Below are 14149 nucleotides of genomic sequence, written 5' to 3' on the forward strand. Positions count from 1 at the left end.
TTGGTTCTTTGAAGGAAGAAGTCCAAGTCCAACACTTCTGCCGTTGCCAGTCTTCTTCCTCAGACCTTCCTCCAACCGTCCTCTCCTTCCTCCTCCTCATCTCTGTCTCCCTTTCCACAAACTTCTCCCCTCAGCCTACAGACATGCTCAAATTACTTTCAGCCAAAAGGTAAACTTCCCCTCCAGACTACCTTCAGTCTAGTTACTGCCATCTGTTCCTCCTTCCTTTCACTGTCAAACTTCATGTCCTCTCATACTGTGCTTTAACACTAATTTCACTATACTGTAATTGTCTATTTTGCTGTCTCCTTTCTCCATTAAGCTCTTAGGAGACCTGTGCCTTGGTCACCATTGACTTCCCAGGGCCTAGGGTAGTTCCTGGTACATGGTAGGCATTCAATAAATATTTGTTGAGTGAATGAACAATATTGAGCCATGCCTATACCATTCACATGTGAACCATATAGTTTTTCCCTACCCCTACATTTCTATTGAGAGTTCACTTGAAGGCCATCAGTGACCACAGAAATGCTAAATCTAGTGCCTTCTTGCTTCCCATCATGCTTGAACTCTCTACGACCATTAATGCTTACAAAAATATACCTTTCCAAGATTTTCATGGTTACTTGTAACTAAGTCACTTTGGGCTGGTCTCAGCATGGTATTGCATCCAAAAGAAACAGACAAGTTTCCAAATCTTTGGAAAATAATGAACTTTTTACTGTTTTACAGAAATCTTCTAAGGAGATAGAAAGGTACAATTACGTTAAGCTCAGCAAGCTTCATACAAGTTCTCTTTACCCATCTCTTCCCAGATCCTCATACAACTTGGCAGCTTCCCTCAATCTCCCTTCTGTAACATTTCCCCCAGAATCTTCTGTAAACTTCCTACCAAAACCTCTTGTCTACTTTTTTCATCTTCTGGTTCTCTTAACTTTGTTCTTTCCAATTTAAATCACTTTAGCCTCTCAGCTTCTTCCAGTTCTTTTCTATAACCTGTTATTCTGTTCAGCATTCCAAAAGTCTAGGAGCATTCTCTTGATTTCATCTGGTTTGTCCTTACCAATTTTCTTTGCATGATTTTACTTAATTTTAGAGCCTTAGATCATACACTGTCTTCTCCATGAGTATTTCTTGATCTCCTGGGTTTGGCTGGGTTTCCCCCAGTGTGTGTTTCTGTAGTGCCCCATCTATAACTATATTGAATTTATCTATTTGTGTCTCTCCCCATAGTCTGTAAGCATCTTGAGAACTCCTGTCTTTTCTTTATACCCCTAGCATCTAGCACAGTACCTGGAACATGGTGGATGTTGATAAATATTTCTTGAACTGATGGTCCTGTGAACTCTGATTCTTCCTCTCCTGCCACTGACTTTTATTTTGTTTCTAGGTCTTTAAATATGATCAGAGTTTCCTTCCTCCTTTTTCTTTTCTTTTTTTAATACTCTTACTGATTCCTTCACTCCTAAAGCATCACTTATTACTTCTGTGAAGATGACCCCAGACCTGTTTTCTAGCCTGGCGATTCTGATTATTAGACCATTTGTTTTCAAAGTTACATGTCAGACATCTCCACATGGATATTTCTCCATATCTTACCAGCAACGGAAACTCAGTAAGCCAAACTTACCTTCTTTTTAAACTTGCTTCTCCTTTATGTGTTCCCTGTTTCAATTATTCACACTCCTACCTTCTTGGTTACCTAGGCTAATTAGAATCCTAGGAAATACCTTGACTTCTTTCTCTCTCTTACACTCTTTACCTTATCAGTGATCAATGCCTGTTCATCCTGCAATTCAGTGTTTCTCACATTTGGGTCCTCCTTGCCATCTCCACCTTTAATCGTTTAGTTAGGACTATCTCTTATTTATACTACTGCAATAATCTGTTAACCGACCTCCTCTCTAATCTGTCTTCCATGCTGCTGTCAGAACTACCTTCCTAAAACACAGATCTGTTGTTACTGTAGGTTCATTGCTTGACTAACTTACTCATTGTCAGGTCTCAGCTTAAATGTCACTTCTAAAGACAATCTAGAGTAGTCTCCCTTACAGTTCTGTTTCATGTTCCTTTCCATATTGTCATCGAATACAGTTTTTAGTTATGTTTATATTTGTGCATTGATTTGTTTAATGTCTGTCTTTGCATTGGAGAGATTTATGTAACAGACTGGGGAGAGTTAGGTAGACCCTGTGCCTAGCACAATGCTTGGGACATAGTAGTCCTTAAAAAATATTTGTTGAATGAGTGGATTGATAATAGATAGCTTGTCAGTATAGGAAAACAGGAGATAGCAAAGGCAGAAAAGTTACGGGGTCCTAGAATCTTCCTACATTTTCACAGACCTTGGTCTGTAGTTCTGGCCTTTCTGAAATAGTAATGGGCTTCTCCCTTCTGTCGTTTGCATTTATTTCCCTAAGGATGAGAGTCAACAATTATATTACCCCACACTCACATTAATGCTGATGTGACTGTAGTTGATTTGGGGGCTGTAGAGTAGTGGCAGCTAGATTTGTTGACCTGTTGTTAATACATAGGTGGTAACCTAGCCATGCAGACAAACAGGTATTTGCTAAGTTGACTTAACCCAGATTCCTTTTTAGCCTCTTGAGTGATGCAGGCCTTTGTACCACATGTTAATTAATGTGTTTATTACTTGTAGGACTAGTTGTGTTTGACATGAGGAATTTATTTGCCTTTTAAAGATTAAAGATTTTAATTTAGCAAACTTTTATTGAATGGAAAATGAAAAAATTATTTTAAAGTATTATCTAGAAACAGATTAGTGAGTAATAAGCAAATTAATCTCCCTTTCCCTGTGGAGCCTGCTCAGGTTTCAAAAGTCAGAATTTCATCAATATTCTTGAGATTTCACTGTCTTAGGTTGACTCACTTCATCCATTCAGTAGACATTTTGAGCTCCTGCTTTGTGTGAGGCACTTAGTTAGGTGCTAGGGTTACAGAGATAAGAAATGCAGTTCCTTTTCTCAAATACTGTGAAAGAAGAACATGTTACAAGGATACACAGAAGTGGAATATTAAGGCACACTGAGGGTTTAGCGAAGGCTTTTCATAATTCATTCATTCATTTTTAAGTTGAGTTTTGAAAGAGTTAGCTAGGCAGACAAACTTTCCAGGTAGGTACAGAGGACATGAGACCACATGTAGACCAAGGGAAGGAATTATGGCCGAATCAAGAAAGATCTTATATACCAAGTGAGTAGTTTGAATCATATTTTCAAAATTAGGAGTAGCTGTTGAAGGATTTTAAGCCAGGGGCATCTGATAGCATTGAGAAGACTGAATTGGAGATGGGATAAGGGTAAGATTTGTGGTGGGGAAATCAAACAGAAACCAGTTTCAGAAATTTAAGAAGTGATAAGGACCTAATTTTAGGTAATGGCACTGAGGCTATGGAGATGGATACAGATACTATAATTATTTCAGAAGTGGAATTTCTGAAGTGGAGTTGAAGATGGCGTCTAGTTTGGGCCTTCTGGTTGGGCAGGTAGGTGGTACCATTCTTCAAGGTAGGGATTAATTTGCTTATTACTCACAGGAGGAGGAACACTTTTCCGGGGAAGTGTTGAATTAAAGTTTAGACATGTTGAGTTTGAGGTGCTTGTGGGACACCATATTGGAGATGCTTAGTGTGAGTAGGATATACAGACTAGAGGTCAGGAGAGAGATTGTGCAGGGGCTGGAGATTTAGGGATCATTCGTGTACCTGTGGTGGTTGAAAATGTAGGGATTACTGGCAAGAATAGAGTCAACATACCATACTAATTCTCACATTCTTTTGGTTTATTTTACAGTTTAGGTCAGTGCCTTCCTATTTCAGTTTTTCATTTGGGAAATGATGTTCAGCTAGCACCAGTTCTCCTCCCCACTGCCACTCCCCACCCCCATTGCAACGTATGAAATCTATAATATAGCATGTATTTGATACTACTTTAAGAAGTGCTAGATAATTAAATTGTAATAGTATTAGGCAATGTGAACTAATCCATCTTGTATTTTGAGGGCTTTTTCAAAATTCTGTAAGACCTATTTTTAAAAGATGATTTCTTGGGGGCTTCCTTGGTGGCGCGGTGGTTGGGAGTCCGCCTGCCGATGCAGGGGACGTGGGTTTGTGCCCCGGTCTGGGAGGATCCCACGTGCCGCGGAGCGGAAGGAAATCTCCTACTTTTAAAAATAAAACAATCAGTGTTCTTGGACTGAAGAAGATGTGTTTGTTGACTCCCATGGCTTTGGTCTATCCAGGAGTTGTTTGTGACTTAGTTCCTATGTCTCTGACTAAGGCAGAAACTATTTCTGAAAACTGGGAGGAAGCCATCTGGGTAAACTAATAGAATCTGACATAATCCATATGATAAACTTAAGTAATTTAGTATCCATAGCCAGATTCTGAGGGCAAAAATATGCTATTAAACATTGAACAGATTATTGAAATAAATTACAGTAATTTTACTTTGCCAAGCTGCACTATTTGGACTGGTGAATATTTAAAATAACAATGAAATGAAAACTAAGCCCTGCATTGTCATGTATGTTCCTGTGTTCCACACTGGTTTCTCTCTTTTTACCTCCTTTCTGAAGGGAGAACCTAACAATAAAACTTTAGGTCTTGCCATCTAGCTAACCACTAGAGTTCAAGTAGAGATTTTTGTCTTCTTGTAACTGAAATGAAGCAGCCTATTTACCCTGCCCTGGCCAGCGTATACTTAGGAGGGTATGCAGAATGACTTTTAAGAAGTCAGTCCTGCTTGGGGTCGAAACCAATGATTTAATACTGAAAGTGTAGGTCTGTATACCATTTAAGCTATCCAACTTTTGATTAACTTTTAAAATCTGCCTTTAAAGGGAAGAATTCCCAGGAGACTGTGTCAGGTTTCAATAGAGCAGGTTTTATGGTTGAGTTATGAAACTTAAAACGGAAGTCAGTAATAGAAATGCTGACAGACTTGAACTAGAAGAGAAGAGGATAACTATAATAAAACAACGTTTTATTATAATCTTATAATCTATAGTAAAATGAGAAAAAAAACTTTAAAGTTTTCTGTTTTAATGCTTTAAAAATGCTTTCATTTTCTTGTTATTTGAACTTTAAATTAATCAACAGTAGACATCAGCATAAACCTAACAGCCATGTCAGAATAACACAGGGCACATTGCACAGAATTATTTTAAATCATAAACTTTTAACTAGCACCTGTTTCAGATCTTCCTTTTTAAATAAATTTGTTTCTAAACATTGATTTTTCCCTCCCCCCAGCAAGCCTCTGTACACTCATTCTCACATCAGTAAATCACTAAGAGATTACTAAAAAAAAAAAGGTAATATGTGTATTTAGATGTTTGAAGGATTGTAACAAAAATGAATGGTAGAGTAGAATTTTAGAATTTATATTTTCTGCACTGAGGACTTCATTTGTTTAATAACCTTCTTTATATTTATTGATATTCTTTCTTGCCCAACATTTTAGAGATAAATTTTGTTTAGAAATTTCTTACAAGATTTATCAGTATGTCACCAATAACAACACACACACACACACTCATACACATACACGCACTCTTTATTCATAAGATAATACCTTGAATATGTATCTTGCCAAAAGTTATTACATGGTTCTGTATTATTCGTTTAGCTTCACAAGGTTACTAGATCGTTGAGAGAGAGGTTAGTTTTTTTGACATTTTTTTCATGTAGTAAAACACACAGAACTCTTTCATCAAGCAGACCCAACTCACAATCTTAATCAATGGAAAGGTAGAACCGGCACCTCTTGATTTCCTCATTTTGTTGTATTTTGGGTGGAGCTGACTCTTGCGTATGAAGGTTGTGATAGGAAATAATACTAGGTACTTGCAAGAAAATACTGGAAGAGGGTTGCCAAGCCTCCTGTATAGGTATGATTTTCTCATACTTCAGAGCCCTGCCCTATTAAAAGTTGTATCTAGATGCATATTAATCTTATATTTGAGCCTGTTCAGTCACTTTTGATATATCTCTATCATGTCATCACTTCTGTATTCTGTCAAGAAAACTTGGCAACCCAATATTTGAAAAATAATTTCTAACATTTTTTTTGCCAAGTTACTATTTAAAATCAAACTGTGACTAAAACTAAATTTATCATCCTACTACCAGCACTGATTCCCCTTGCTGACTTTATTTTGTGTATGCTGTCATCATTTTGCTTATCACACAGATTTAAAGTGCTGTTTCTTCTATGAATCTATTCTTGGTAGCTCCAACCCATGGTGACCTCTTCCTCTGATGAACTCACATTTACCAGTTTTTTTCACTTTCATCCTTTGTGTTATTAATGCATTATTATTTAATTACAGTGTCCCCATGATTAGATTGTAAGCCCTCTGAGTCTCAAGACTAACAGTTTTGCTCTACAGCATGTAAGGTCATGAATGAATGGATCATCAGGCCTGTCCCCATTTTCTGTTCTCCAGATGTCAGTATCCTCTTCATGTCCTGTTTTTACTGGTCTAAACCTTCTATTGCTCTACCCTTGGCTACCCTGCCTGGTCTGCTAGTATCTTGTGTTTATGAAGATTATGGATGATTTTTAGGAGGTTCTTGGGCTAATTTTAGGGGAATACAGGGGTGATTTTTCAACTTTTTCCTTACCCAGGATCCATTTTTAAACTCTACCACAAGATTCTACCTCTTTATAATTATTTTTAATATTTACTCATGTATCAAAATATGTTTTGAGAGTCTGTATCTTAGAAGCAATAGTTTGTGTGTGTGTGTGTGTGTGTGTGTGTGTGTGTGTGTGTATAAAGAGGACTAGCCAGATTATTATTTATTAATTGGCTGCGGCTTGTGGGATCTCAGTTCACCAACCAGGGATTGAACCCAGGCCACAGCAGTGAAAGCCTGGAATCCTAACCAACTAGGCCATCAGGGAACTCCTGGGACTAACCAGATTTTTTACTTTTGATAAAGAATAAAAACAAAGAAGAGAAACATTATCAAGTTCACAAACATGAATTTTCTTTCCAGATTTTTTTGCTTACTATGCTGCTTTTGTAGCCTGGTGGGAACAGAGCAGGCAGAGTAGAAATAATTATAATATCATGTATGTAAGTCACTGCAAAGTCAGGCTTATAGTTATTTTATTTAGCCATCTGGTGTATACATTTTGTATATACCTTCTTTTGAGCCAAAATTCTGTTGAACTGTAGATGGGAACTATAGAGATGTAGTATAACCTCATTTTTAAATGGAGAAAATTGAGGTAAGTGATTGCACAAGGTCAGTGAAGTCATAAATAGAGACCAGCTATCTCTTAAAGATTATTTTAGTAGGTAATAACATGTACATGTTAACAAAATTAAACAGTACAGAGAGATGTACTGTGAAAGGTAAGTTTTCTTCCCACCCCATCTCTTGGTTTTCTCATTCTCTTCCCCAGAGTTAAGAAGTTAGTTTCCAGTTTCTTGGGCTTTTGAGATCTGTTTTATGTATATATAATCATATAAATGTATATATTCCCCTTCACGTAAATGGTAGCATACTATACTGTACCTTGTTTTTTTTTTCACTTTTTAACATTATGTCTGAAAATTGTAGAACACAGATGTTTTTATCCCTTGGTCCATGAACTTTCCATTTTACTTTCCTTCCTATCATTTAGACAGCCAGTTTTAGTTAATGTGAACAAAGTGTTAAATTATTCTTTGCTTCTAGCATATCGTATTGAGTACCTCATGTGCAGCATAATGTGGTATTTCACATTTCTTTCAGAAAGAGAGCATGGTCAGATTTATTTTATGATAAATGCTAAAGTGAAATGTACATAATAATTATTACTACTAGTTACCCAAAATAGCTGATTGGGATATTTTCTTTAATATATGAAAAAGAAATGGCAGGTGAAATTTTCAGGGAAATCATTTACTTTTAAACTTGTGTAAAAACTTGTATGGTATGTACAAAGCAGTTTAATATCTTAGTGCCAGTGACAAGCAGTGGAGCAGTGGTGTTATAAATATTAAAGCACAAATGTTTATTTTCTAATCTCCAAACTCATATGCAAATCAGAAAAAAATTTTCATTTGTTTCTCCAAACAGGTTTTAACTATGTGCTTTAATCTTCTTGAGATGACTCATGGTCATCTGTATAAAAATACACCCTTAATTTTGATCATTCAGGGTTTATTTTGGCTAGCTTCTCTGTCAATGCAATTATTGCTTTATTTTTCAGAGATTAATGGGGCCTATTAAAACTGCTTGATTTTACGTCTTTTGGACCAGACTATATTACAAAAGACGAATCCATTAAAAAAAAAATGTGAACCATACCAAATGTCCATGTTAAGAGTCATAGAGGCCAAGTACTTATACTTGAATTTTACTTTAGAGAATTAGTAATCCTGCATTCTCCCTAAAGATGGCAGTACTTCTCCATGTATCATTTACTGAGTAATTCTGTTTGAAAATAGTATTAATTATAATTCCATTATTGATTGGAAAAAAGTTAATCAGACTAAAAGTATATTTTCATAATATCACAATAGTTAAAATTCAGTAGTAGAACAAATAAAATTGTATCCTTGAGGTTCATAGCATTAGCACAACTTTTATGTGTGTTATCCTTGACCCTGGACACAGGGTCTTAATGGTTCTTACTGCATTCTGACTTTGGAATTCTTGATGTGACATCATGAACTCAAGTCTTGTCAAGAATTGTGATAAGTCATGTTAGGACCTTGCTGTATTTATATAGATCTCTCGCCTGTAGAGGTATCATCAGAAAACAAAAACTGACAAAAACCCCAAACAAACAAAACCCTTAAGTAACTGCGTATCGTGCATATTTTTGGACGTGAGAAATGTTTTAATCTTTATTCTTTGGTAAAAGTTTATATGTCCAAGTTCTATTCAAACTTTTTTGCTTAGGTGACTAATTGTTTTAATAAATGAAATAATTACTTATTGGTGCCATAAACAAACAAACCAAAAAAAAAAAAAAACCACACAAATCTTCAGCCTTCTCTGCTGTAGAAACTAAGCTCTAAATTCACAAGGTAGTGCTCTGGAACATGGAGAAACAACTCTATATCTTGTTCCTCCATTTTCCATTATTCCTGTTTTGAATTACATGGTTCTTCCTTGCATGCATGTGTTTGAAATCATGTGGCATTGTAGTTTGAAGATGGTGAACAGCAAGACAGGGCAGGCTAGCCTCCCTGCTAGGCCTCACAAGTAACTTTCACATGGTCACTACTTTCTAAGGCTGGCCCTATTGGTTCATCTAGGGGCATTACTGGTTCACCTAGCAAGGTGACTAGGTGCTTGAGGACTGTGTCACTCTGACCAGCCTCATAGATACTGGTGTATAAATACCACAATACTACTTTTTAAATTTGTCATGAGATGTATCAGGGACACTGGCTTCTCATGTTTACGGTTCAGTGTATTTTCTCCCAGTAGGCAAATATACTAAATTATAATGAGGTTTCTTGATGAGCATTGAATCAGCTCTTAGTGACCAGTATCAGCAAGCTCTGGTAGTATGATACATTCATCTTTCCCATAGGAATATACTTGCCACTCAGACCAGATATTCATCAATTTTCAGAGAATCCTTTCTCGTAGACCAGTATGCAGACAGATGGCCAGCTTTTGCTTTCTTGATTTCTTTTCTTACAGATACTATAGATTGTCTCCTTTAGCACATTTTTTTCCCCATTAGAGTTTAATAAAATTGCACCAATGTATGTAAAACACTTAGCCCAATGCCTGGCATACAGTAAATAAATGATAACTACTATTAATAAATGTAACTGGTATTAAGTTCAGGTTACCTTGGTACTTGTAATGTCAAAGACAATCTTTTAAAGGGCCATTTCTTTAGATGACTGATCAATCTCATCTTTCACATTTTGAGTTATTTTCATTGTTTAATTCCTGATTCTTTTAACTCAATTGCATTTATCATTCATGTTGAATCCCTTTTGATTCTGCATGATTTTGCTACCATTTTGTTGAGATTTTGATACTTCTAAAATTTAAGTTTCTTGCTCCAAAATACCCCATTCCCCACAGTTCTTCCGTCTGTAATGTGAATCTGTTGGAAGAGATAATCTTCAAGTTACTGCTCAGCTCTAGGATATAGGTAATTTTATATCTTATTTGAGTGGATGATGTCGATTGTAGGCCTTTCCATCTAATCACCTTACCTTAACTTCAAATCTGCTTAACTTCTTTCTCATAGAGTGTAAAGTTATTTTGAAAATGGTCTGAATCCTTAGAATAGCAGGTGGCCATGGAACTGGGAGGCAATGATTGAACAATCCAGGGGTAGAGTTACGATGGTGGTAAATTCAGCAGTCAACAATGGCATTACCGATCTGGTGAACACACACTTGACAAATCAAACTTCTTGTGTGAGAATGAGTACAGAAAGGAAGAATTGAGATGAGTTGATCTGTCACTTGGGCAACAATAAGCATTGTTGTCAGCCTTCTCTCCATCCATCTGGGGATAAGTTATTTTTTTTAAGAATGGCAAAATAGGTTTAGGAAAACAGTGGAGAAATTGCTACAGCTCTTTCTGGTGTTTGTAAAAATACAGATTATGGTGCATTTTTGAAGCTGGTGGTCTCATAACCACACTTTGAGGACAGTTATAAATAGTAAACATTGTGGGAGTTCATAAAAATGGATAGATCATTTCAGACTGCAGTAATCAGGGAAAGCTAATTAGAATGGCTGAGGGTCTTGAGGGATGGGCAGTGTTTGAATACATGAGAGGAGGGAGAAGACATTTTTTGATGGATGAAATGCCAAGAACAAAAGCATAGAGGTGGGAAATAATAGTGTATGTTAGGGGAGTGGAGAGTCAAGTAGTTTGGCGCAAAGTTTCTTAAATATGGCCCATGAAAGAGAATTGAGGTAGTGTTTGTCAAATGATATCATTCATTCCAGGGTTGGAAAAAAATGGGCGCCATGCCATTTCCGTTCATCATGCAACTGGATAACACTACTGATGCCTCTCAGTGCATCAACCTTCACGTTTTCATGGGCTCTCTGGTGTCATCAACAAAGAATTTCATTTTAGGACTCTTTTTGGAAACTGGAAAGGCTGTCAGTATCTTCAAGATAATATCTCTCCCTCTCTCTCTGATAATTATTCAGATGGCAGGAAAAAAATGATAGCACTCTGAGGTCAGATGTACACTTGTGATGTCAGGCATACATCATGGTTTTCCTGCTTTGATGAGGGATAGCCACATGTCATTGTGCCTCATTACTTTCCATGTCAGCAGCTGTCACCACCTTTCCAAGAGGTATTGCCAAGAAATGGGAACAGAACATGATGTTTTTCTCTACTAGACAGAAAGAAATGTGCTGCCTTTCCAGAGGTCTTAATTGAACTTGAAGGCAGAGGAAATAATGTGACTTGACTTCAACTTGAAAGCCTTAGAGGAATTTAGTTCTAGTACACAGGCTACCTTAACCTGACAAAGCATTCTATGAAATTCTGCTTTGGTTCTGTGTACCTTTGTGAGTCAAGGATTTCAACAATTGTTACCATGGAGAAAAAGTTATAATTGATTATCCAAGATGATGTATGTGTTGCTGTGTCAAAGTCCATATTACAATTTCAACTCAAGCCAAATCTCAGATCTACTACTAAGCAGTTAGAATTTTAAAATTTCTTTCAGGAAGTCACCAGTTTTCTTTCATGAAAAATAACAATGTGAGGGAGGGATTCCTTTCTTTGTAAATATTTGTTTTTGTATATTGCTTACGTTGAAGAAATCAGTTTCTAGTGCAGTGAAATAAAGTATATGGTGTATGCATTTCTGTGCGTGCTTCTGGAGGACAAAGTCCATGTCTAAGCAGAATCTCGGACTATTATTTGATTCCCCTAAAAGGTTAAGAACTAATAATTTTGCTAGTGTGGAGACAGTGGGACGCTCTGGATGAATTTGAGCAAAGGAATGACAGGAAATTAGAAAGTGCTCATTTGAAGGATATGAGAAGGAAAGCTTTGGCAGGACTGCAGCATGATTTAGGGATTCAGGTTAGCCTTAGGGTTGGAGTTATCTGAATAATCTGAAGGTAATTTTCTAGATAGAGCTTCTCAAAGGAAGGAATCTCATGTCTTTTTTTTTGGTTCTTAGTGTCTGAGCACAGTGCCTGAGACATAATAGGCACTCAAAAATGTTGAATTAAATTGCAATTGCTGTGTGGACATGATACACCAAATGAAAGTTAGATGATAGCGCCCCAAAAATGTTCTTCTGTCTTATCTGCATTTAATACTGTTATGTTAAATCATTTGGTGTAAAATAAGGGTTTTGGCGAGACACTGCTTTATAAAAACCTCATGCACACTTTTTGTTTGAGCAGTTGGTTAACACAAAGTTTTGACCACTTAGGATTTGTTCTTTTTGTATATTTTATTTCTGGTAATGTTTTTTACTCCAGGTATGTCTCTAGACATGATCATTTTATCCAGTACCTGCAGAGGGAAGGAAACTTGCAGGATGGTGTGATTGATTAGGTCATCATCTGTTTAAGCAGCTTTCCAATAAACATCTAAGCTTGGATTTACTCATCACTAAGGAAAATCAATCTGACAACTCTGAGGTCACTTTGGCTTAAAATATCATTGGAATTTATGTATTAAATGGATCTTCTATGAGTTTAATAACAAAGCCCTGGAATCCCATCCCTACGTTACATTAGTATAATTTTATTGTCATCGTACACATTTTTCTGGAACAAGGTTTAGCAAAACAGATTCCCTTGGTATTAATGAGTGCTAAAAATTTAAATTTGTTATGACTGGAAGACCAAGATGTAAAGTTTAGACTCTCGTTTATTGCAGTATTTTAGTTTTGCTCCCACTAAGTTCTTTCAACTTAAAGAGCAAATTATTGAATACATTGTGAAAACATTGGTATTATCTAAAACATTTGTTCCAAAAGTATGGTAATTTTTTTCCGGAAAACTTTGTGTTCCTAAGTCTGTGGAGATTACAAATCAAATTAGGTTCGTTAGCAGCCCAGAAAGCTTTTTTCTTCCTGAAGTAGAAATGCTTAATAGAGTAAAATAAGGTATAACTTCACAGAAGACAGTGGTTTTGATTAACTGCATAACGTTTAAGGCATAAACTGCTCTGAAATACTGTGATTTACTCAGAACTTTTGAGGAAGATAAACTACTTCTGTGGACCATTCATTCATTCTTAAAATCTTTTGATGTCCACCACTTAGCTACACAGTATAAAATATAATTTTGAATTGGTATAAAGTTAGAATGGGTACATAAGAATGAAGTAAAATGCCTTTTATTAAGTTACTTGAACTTTTTATTATAAAGATATGCTTATTGTATGCAATTTGGGAAATATATAAAGATTACCTGCAGCCTCATCACCTGAAGATAACCACTTAACATTTTGGAGTGTTTCTCTCCATTGTTTTATACATGTGTGGTGTGTTGTGTGTGTATACACATGTACGCACATAAAGTATACACACATCCTACCACTACAAATGGGGAGGAACCTTATTTTTTTCATTCATTCTAGTATACCTTTCCATATGACTAGTTATATCCCAGCATTGTTTTAACAGCAGGTTAGTATCAACTATAAGAGAAAGACTATAATTGTATTTTTGGATATAGGATATTCCCGGTTTCTCCTTAAATTTTTTTTTCCATTTTCTTTGCCTGTTGTTTTTTGCTGTTAGATACTGCATTGAATACCCCATATGAAATTTTTGCATGTGTTCATAATTACTCCTTAAGGGAAAACTCTAAAATTAGAATTTCTGGGTCAAAGAGTATTAAAAAATTTAAGGGTTTTGGTACATTTCCCTAAATTGCCAAAAACGTGTATAATGACACTTCAATTGGATGCTGTTTTCCTCTGATCAACACAGGTTTATCTCCTGTGTTTACGTGACAGACAACCTGTTGGGCGGAAATGGCATCGCGCCGAGTTTGGGTTGGCGGCTCCTTGATTAGCTGGGAGGCGCCGGCGCGTTCGGCCCGTTTCTAACCGGCCTGTCTTTGTCTCTCTCCCTGGGGACCGCTGCCGCCCGTGCGGGCCGAAGCCTCGGGAAGCCGTCGCCCCGCAGTGCCGCCGCCCGCCGCCCGGCCG

The sequence above is a fragment of the Neophocaena asiaeorientalis genome, unplaced genomic scaffold, assembly GCF_003031525.2.
Source record: "Neophocaena asiaeorientalis asiaeorientalis breed wild unplaced genomic scaffold, Neophocaena_asiaeorientalis_V1.1 scaffold116, whole genome shotgun sequence".
Classification (NCBI taxonomy): domain Eukaryota; kingdom Metazoa; phylum Chordata; class Mammalia; order Artiodactyla; family Phocoenidae; genus Neophocaena; species Neophocaena asiaeorientalis.